We start from the raw sequence: 7,898 nt of genomic DNA on the forward strand, positions 1-7,898 counted from the left end.
TGCCTTTGAAAGCCAGCTGCAGGGCAGAATCCAGCACAAGGCCTTACTTCATAGAGCCAGTTTATGCAAAGGCAGGGAGTCCCTGGAACAAATGAGAAGCTTTTGCTTTTTGGAGAATCTCTCTTGCACCTGGAGTTCTAGTCCTCTGAGCACGTGAGACCTTTCCACAGAAGACGATTCCCTCTCCCCACCCCTTTCCACCAAAGACTTACTCTCTCATCCCCAAAACACGCAGGACAACACCAATCTCTGCTCACTTGCTCTGCTGTAGGCCCCAGGACTATGTTTGTTGCACCTGGGTAAGGGTGAGCTACTTAGGACCATGAGTTTGGTTATATTAGAAGAGTGCACAATTTTCCCGAGCCTGGGGAGATGACTCAGTCAGTAAAATGCTAGCCATATAAATTCAGGGACCTGAAATTAATCCCCAGAACCGACGTGAATATCTGATGTGGCAGTGGGGATGTGTAATCTCAGACAGACAGATGAATCCTCAGGGCTTCCTGGCCAGCCAGCCTAACCTCACTGACCAAAAAGATAACTCCCACCTTAAAAAGCAAGGTAGACCATTCCCAAGGAAAGACATCAATGCCCTGTGGCCTACATAGCGACTGGGGAACTTTTATTACTACCACGAGATACCCAAAGCAAATCACTTAGGAAGTAAAGGGGTTAATATAGCTCACCATTTAGAAGGCTCTAGATTCCAGATCAGGGAGCTGTATTTGACCTCGGATGAGGATGGCAGACCTATCCTGCTATAGCGGGAACACATGGAAGAAGTGTTCCCTGCTTTGACTGAGGTAAAGAGCCAGGCTGGTACTTTTACGATAACTTGTGAGAACTAGCAAGGGTCCCATGAAACAACCCTAATATCCTTCAAGGACCCCTAATTTGAGGTCCCCCCACTAGACTTAGCCTCTTAAAGTTGCCACACCACCACACAATGACCAGTCTTCCGGTGCAGGAACCGTCGGCAGGTGTGGAGTGGCAATAACGTCCGAGATATGGCTCCCTGGAAACAGCATGTTGATCCATTATCAAAGGTGTCACCCAAATCACCGGGAGAGTCTGGCCGGTTCTCTTGAACCTGAACCTGCATGGTGCTCACATCCAGTCTGAAGTGATCATGTAGAGCTCTAAGCATACCCCAGTTGAGGAAAATTTACTTCCTGTCAAGAAAACTCAAATGGGCTGCTTTGTCGGAAGACAGACCTGGGGGAGGCTGATCCCTTTGCTGGGGACTTAGGGTCAGTGTGGTGCCAGCTGTACCACAGTTTTCCCTGAATACAATTGCAGTCCCACGGGTGAGCAGGGCATCAGGCTGGGGAGTCCCTGATTTCTGGCAGGTCTGTACAGGTCCAGGAGCACTTCCTGGGGGCCTGATGCATAGGAGGCACTGATTGAGACAGGAGTGAATCGGACCCTGAGAAGGAAGAGCAAGACACCCTTCCAAGTTCTCCTATGAGAAGCACCACAAAAGAGAGAGGCCGAGAGAGACTGGAAGGGCCTGAGAGTGTAGCTCAGTTACCTGCCTAGCATGCATGAAGCCCTGGTTCAATCCCAGGCACCATCTAACCTGGGTATGATAATACATGCCTACAAAGACTGAAACCCAGTGTTTATTGGGTTCAGCACATCCCTGAGCAACCCTCGCTATCCGGATCACTGGGAACAAGCTCCCAGGATCCACTGTAGGCTTTCATGGTCTTGCTGGGGTTAGGCCAAGGAATCTACATTCTGCCAGACTTGTCAGCTAAGAAATCCAAGAAGGGTGGTTAGGGAAGACCTGGGAAGGCTTGGAGAAGGATGGGCAGCCATGTTTCAGCAGCCCCTGCAGTGATGCAGCCTTCTCACACAGGCATTAACTCCGACTCCACACCGGTTCCTGAAGTGGGTGCTCTTACTGCAATCCGCATTTTCTAGACGAGGAAATAAGAAGCAGAGGTCAAGAGACTTAACGAGGATCACATGGGAGCACATAGCAGTCAGGATTCCAAACCAGCTGTCCATCAGATTCAAAGAAGGAATATGTATTTGTAATACCGAGAAATCACAACGTTAGGAGAGAGGAGGGTCTGGGAGGCCAACCACGATCAACTTGAATGCTAAAGTCTGACTCCATGCCGGGAAGAGTGGTGAACTGGTGACGGGTTTCTGCTGTTCTTGTTGCCTGATTCATCTACAGCTACAGAGTAATGGGTACCAGGCTTTTTTTAGGCCGCCGACCAGCTCCCCAATCATGACGCACTGACGTATGATCAGCTTGGGATACTCTGTCTTAGCTTAGCTCTTATTTTAATCTGTTTCTCTGAATCCACGGTTTGCCTCAGGACTTTCTACGCCCCCCTCCCTTTCTGTATATCTTACTTTTCTGCTGTCTCCATGTCTGGCTGGCAGCTCTGCCTGGCTTCTGGCCCTAGGTGTATCCCTCTCTTTCTCCCTCACTCTCTTCTTCTCCCTTTCTTCCTTGAGTCTAGATTTCTCCTCCTACTTAATCTTTCTGCCCACCAGCCGCACCTATCCCTCTTCTGTCTAGTTATTGGCCGTTCAGCTTTTTATTAGACCAATCAAGTGCCTTAGGCAGGCAAGGTAGAAAGTGGCAACACACCTTTGCATAATTAAATGCAGCAGAACAAATGTAATCGATCTTCGCCTTGTTAACAAATGGAGCACACACACCCTCACATAGTTAGAGTACTATTTTACAGCATGAGGAAACGTAACAGATCTTGCCTGATTAAAGTAATATTCCGGAACAGTAATGAATTATGAGCTCACTGGTGGGAGGCGCTAAGGAGCAAGTGCCTGTCCTCCAGAGCAAGGACGGCAGCAACGGTCAGTGAGTGTCCAGTCTCTGTGAGGCTGGGATTCAGAAGTCTCTTCTTCAGCCTAGTCTCCATATCCTTGGGGAGCTGGGGGCTTGTTTGGTTTGGTGGGTAGTGAGCTCCAGGCAGAGCCAAGAATCACTTGCAGGGGAAAATGCCCTCATCCCCCTCCCTGCACCCTGCTTTGTCCTGCCCAGAGAGGGGAGTTTTTAGACTCAGCTTTTCTCAGCGCCTTCTAAAGATAGCTGTTCTCTTCGCTAGCTAGCATTCACACACACACACACACAGAGCAATACCATCATAATTTTTTTTAACTGACAGAAATCAAGTTCTCACCGCTACCTCTGAGTTCAGTCCTCAGAAGTCACTAGCGTTTTCTGAGCCTTCCCTAACTCTCCCCAGACTACGCATATTACATGTGTGAATGCGTGGATGCCTTCCTGCTGCTCTTCCACACATGACAGCAGCACACCATCTAACTTTCCCGGTCAGCCTGTTGGACACTTGGCTGTACCTTTTTCTTTAAAATAGCTGCTCACTGTCTCACTTGGTGTTCCTACGTGCCTCGATTTACTCATCTCCCCTACCAAGGAGCCCTATCATCTCCACGCTTCTGGTTTTTTCTCTTAGAAACAACACTGGAGTGAACATGTGTGAGCACTCAGTCTGTTCTGAAGTAAACCTTCCTCTCCCAGCTGTCACCGTATCCCATAGCAACAACGTGCTTCATGTGTGTTTACCACCAAGAGTCTTCCCATAGACACAGGTGACTGCCAGCGACCCAGCCAATCATCCTGGCACAGGATGGACAACAAAACACAGACCTGAGAGCTGAGCAGCAGGCACGCCACTGAGTCAGGAGAAGCCAACTCTGTAAGACGATGGCTCTGACCCAAAGAACTGGGCCTGTTTGGAAGTCCAAAGACTATGGACCGTCAAGATCCCTAAAGAATGCAAGTCACTGGGAATAAGATTGGGCAGCTCTGAGGCCTACTAAAGAGGAGCATGAGAAGAGCCAGATCAGTCTTGTGTGTGAGCCCTTAGTCAGTTAGCTTTCTCACACACGAGAGAGCAATGGAAGGCACATCCTCTAAGAAAACCCACAGCACCCAAATTGTTGTCTAAAGCACAGTTAATCAAAGCTCAGGAACTGAAATTGGGATTCAGCCTGAAGATCCAAAAAGCAAGGCAACCAGCCACTGGCTCTTCCTTAGATCTCAGTCTGAAATGGCGATCCTGCCTCCAGGAATCTCAGAATGAGACTGTGACTGAGAGCTGTCTCCTCGCACTTTATAATCCTGACTAGGGCTGGAATTAAAGGCAGGCACTGCCTGGTTTCTATAGCAACCAGTGTGGCTACTGAGATTAAGGGTGTGTGTAACCACTCCTGGTCTGTAAGGCTGACCAGTAGAGCTGTTTTACTCTCTGATCTTCAGGCAAGCTTTATTTGTTAAAATACAAATGAAATGCCACTACAGTTGTCTTCCAAATCGGTACTCATCTGAGTCTGCCAGGTTTGCTTGCCTCTGCACAGGATGAGGCTTTGCTTTAGGGATGAAATAGCGTTTCCCACCCCACCCCCGATGGTCCTCTGCAGCCCCCAAAAGAGACCAGAAAGTAAAACTGTCAACAACAAATTATCTTCAACTTCAATCTCAAGGGTGTTCAAATACATTCCTTTTGTCCCTCCATGGAACAAAGGTCTTGAAGGCGCAAAGTGGGGTTTGCAGGACAGATGGGGAGAGAGTCAGGAAGGTGTTGGTCTGTTTCTTCACAGCCGGTGGTTGCACTTTTGCTTTCTCTTGGACTGATTCTATTTAAAACAGAAACAGAAAGCAGAGACCCATTTCTTCTTTCTGCTCCCTAGCCTCCCTTGACTGAACCCACATCTGTATAAAAATCCACATCTGTATAAAAATGTTCTCCTCCCAGTCTCATGAGACTTTTACACTTCTGGAGAGTGGACCGAGATCGAGTTCTCTGTGGACAGTGATTGGATGGTCCACCCTAAAAGACTGACCATGGCCTTGAGTCTCTTCCAACATGCATAAATAATGGTGACCGAGGCTTCCGGAAGGCGGGATGTAGCCGGATGATAACTGAAGGATGCAGTTATTCTAATTCTAATGGGGGATATGACTCAGCTCTTCCATGCCCAGCGTAGACCACATTTCAGGAATCCGGGCCAAGCCAGATCACAGCAGAAACCCTAAGCAGCCAGGCTTTCCTGAACCCACAGCTTCACCCAGTACGGGTTCTAAGAAACCTTTCCATGGTCTCCTCAGTGGTGCTCTATGCTCTGCCAGACAGGAAGCTCCACGAGCCACAGGCATCCGGACCAGGACAACCATTAAGTATTAGGTTGTTCGGCTGGCTATTTAATGACCCAGAAAGACTCAAGGAGAGCAGGCCCTTGCCCCAACTCCACACCTTCCCGTGTAGAGGCCCACACATGAGGCCCGTTTTCTCTGAGAACCCAGCCATATCCCAGTGAGCCTGCAGCTGCAGGGACCAGTAGCTGGGACTACTGCCTAGCTGTGGTGCATCCTAGCACAGCAAGATTCAGTCTTACTGTAAGTCTGGGTTTTGCCTCCATTGCCTCAGCTGTGAAATGGGGATATTGGTGCAAGTGAGAATACGAAGGGAACGTGTGTGTGCAAAGCACTTGGCTTAGGGCCCCAAGAACGGACCCAAAGCCAGCACCTGTCACACCTCCCACCCACACGAGCTCCTCAGAGCTGAATTCCCACTTCTGTTTGCCCTAGAAAGTCCCGTGCCTCTGATATGGAGTCAGTCTGCCCAGGGCGCCCCTTCAGCACAGCGGGACCTACAGGAATTGTCTTATTCTCAGCTCCCTGGGAGCCAGACTTGTGCCCGGTGCCAAGGAAACCTTTAATGTCCCTAGTGGAGGATTCTGGGATGCTGCACCAGTTTTTGAGAATGGTGAGGCTGAGGCGCTGGGCCTTGGCCCTCTGACTCTTGTGCTCTCACTGGCTCTTTGAATCTGGAAAACAACCGGAAGACGGAGTTCCCTCTTAGACAAGGAAGAAGCTCCGGAGACACAACTCCCTCTTAGACAAGGAAGGAAAAAACAGCTGCTCACAGCTGCCTCATAAGATTCCCCTGGGTCAGGTAGACTATTCAGTCATCAACCCCGACTCATGGCTGCTCATTCAGCAAACACATTGGACGGCAGTCACTGCTGTCTATGTGCCCTGTCTATTATAAAGGGACCGGGAAAGCAAAGGCAAAGACAGGATTCTTGCTTGAGCGCTCCCATCCCTCCTGGTGGAAGAGGAAGCTGGGGAGGGCGGAGACCAGCAGGAATTGATGAAGGAAAGCCGGGGTCCCCAGAGGGTGAGGGCACTCGTGCAAAGCCTAGCTCTGCCCACTCCCAGCTAGGACATCTGGGCAAGTCACAGGACCTCAGAGCCTCAGTTTGCACATCTGTAAGATGGGGAGTGACTAACCATGAGAGATTTTGAAGAGCAGGTATTGTAGGTGAGGTTCCAACATGCATTAAGCGTCTGGTAAACAACTTTATTTTGCTTAATGAGGGCTTTTCCAAAAAAAGAAAAAAGAAAAGAAGAGAAAAAGAAAGAAAGAAAGAAAGAAAGAAAGAAAGAAAGAAAACCCAACTTTTTATTGTCTCCCTCTTCCACAATGGGGAACTGGTTTTAGCTGAAGACTTCCTATAGAGCTTCCTCTGAGAGCCCCGGTGACCTCTTCCCCTGGCTTCAGGCCAGCATCCTCTTCTACCACTGCAGCTGGGACATCTGAGGGTACCCTCACCCCACCTCCATGCTGCTTTCACACGTCAGGAACAGAACCTCAGATGAAACAAAGTTTCTCAAAGGTCTTTCTGTTCAGCAAGTGGACGCCAATCCGCATTCAATCACTTCAAGACAAAAAGAAACACCTCCAGCCTTCACCAGTTATGAGGGCTCCTCATTATTCATCTGTTTGTTTTATTTGTTTTTGTATTTTCAAGACAGGGTTTCTCTGTGTGTAACCTTGGCTGTCCTGTAACTTACTCTGTAGTCCAGGTTCAAAACACCTCTGACCTCTGACCTCTGTTGCCTTGTCCTTAGGCCCAGGACAGGCCTTTCGTGACTGATCCAGGTCGGGAGATGATGGCTGCTACCCAAACATTGCCATAAAGGGGAAGCTAGCTGCTAATGGCTAAGTTGTCTAAGGACCATTGCTGTCCAAAGCAGCTGTGGTCATGGTGCAGAGGGCATAACCCAGTCAAGCATTCCATAGTCCTTCCATGACACACACATGTAACTGTTCTGACCGTTCTGGAGCCGCTCCGTGTTCTGTTCAGTGGCAGTGCTCGGAGGAAGGGGCTGGAGGCTAGTTATAGGAAATCCCTTGGGGTTCAGTATCCGTAGTGATGGAGACTTCAATAGACAGGCCGATAAAAAGCACAGGCATGTAGCATTTGGTCAACATGGAGTATCCCAGTTCCTCTCCATCAAGAAAGCCATGGTGTGTGTGTGTGTGTGTGTGTGTGTGTGTGTGTGTGTGAGAGAGAGAGAGAGAGAGAGAGAGAGAGAGAGAGAGAGAGAGGAGAGAGAGAGAGAGGAAGAACGAGAGAGTGTAAGGGAAACAGAGCAATGACAATGGGTGTGCACCTGGGGGACCTAAAGGGAGAGACTATCCCCCACCAAGGCACTATGACAGCCACACACAGCAGGCCTGGCATTGGAAAATGGAAGTGTAGTCTAGATTAAATCCCTTTTAACATCATCATCTATCAGCTGAGATCAGAGAATTTCAAATAACATTTCGAAATTACCCACCACTCCCATCACCGCAGGCTCAGCTCCACGCGCCCTCTGCCGCCCAGTCCAGCTGGGATGTAACTGGACTAATCTAGAAGGGGCTCCAGTTCAGAATCTCCCCTGGGAGGAGAGTGCTGCCCAGCATCCTCTGCTCAGGAGTTCTGACATGAGCATCATCTACGACAATAACATACTTCAAATGCTTCTGGAGGTGGGGCTCTTGCTTTACCTCAGTCCCAAGGTTTAAAATGTTCCCTATAAGACAAGCAACATTAAAAACAGT

Source organism: Chionomys nivalis, chromosome 8, assembly GCF_950005125.1.
Source record: "Chionomys nivalis chromosome 8, mChiNiv1.1, whole genome shotgun sequence".
Taxonomy (NCBI): Eukaryota; Metazoa; Chordata; class Mammalia; order Rodentia; family Cricetidae; genus Chionomys; species Chionomys nivalis.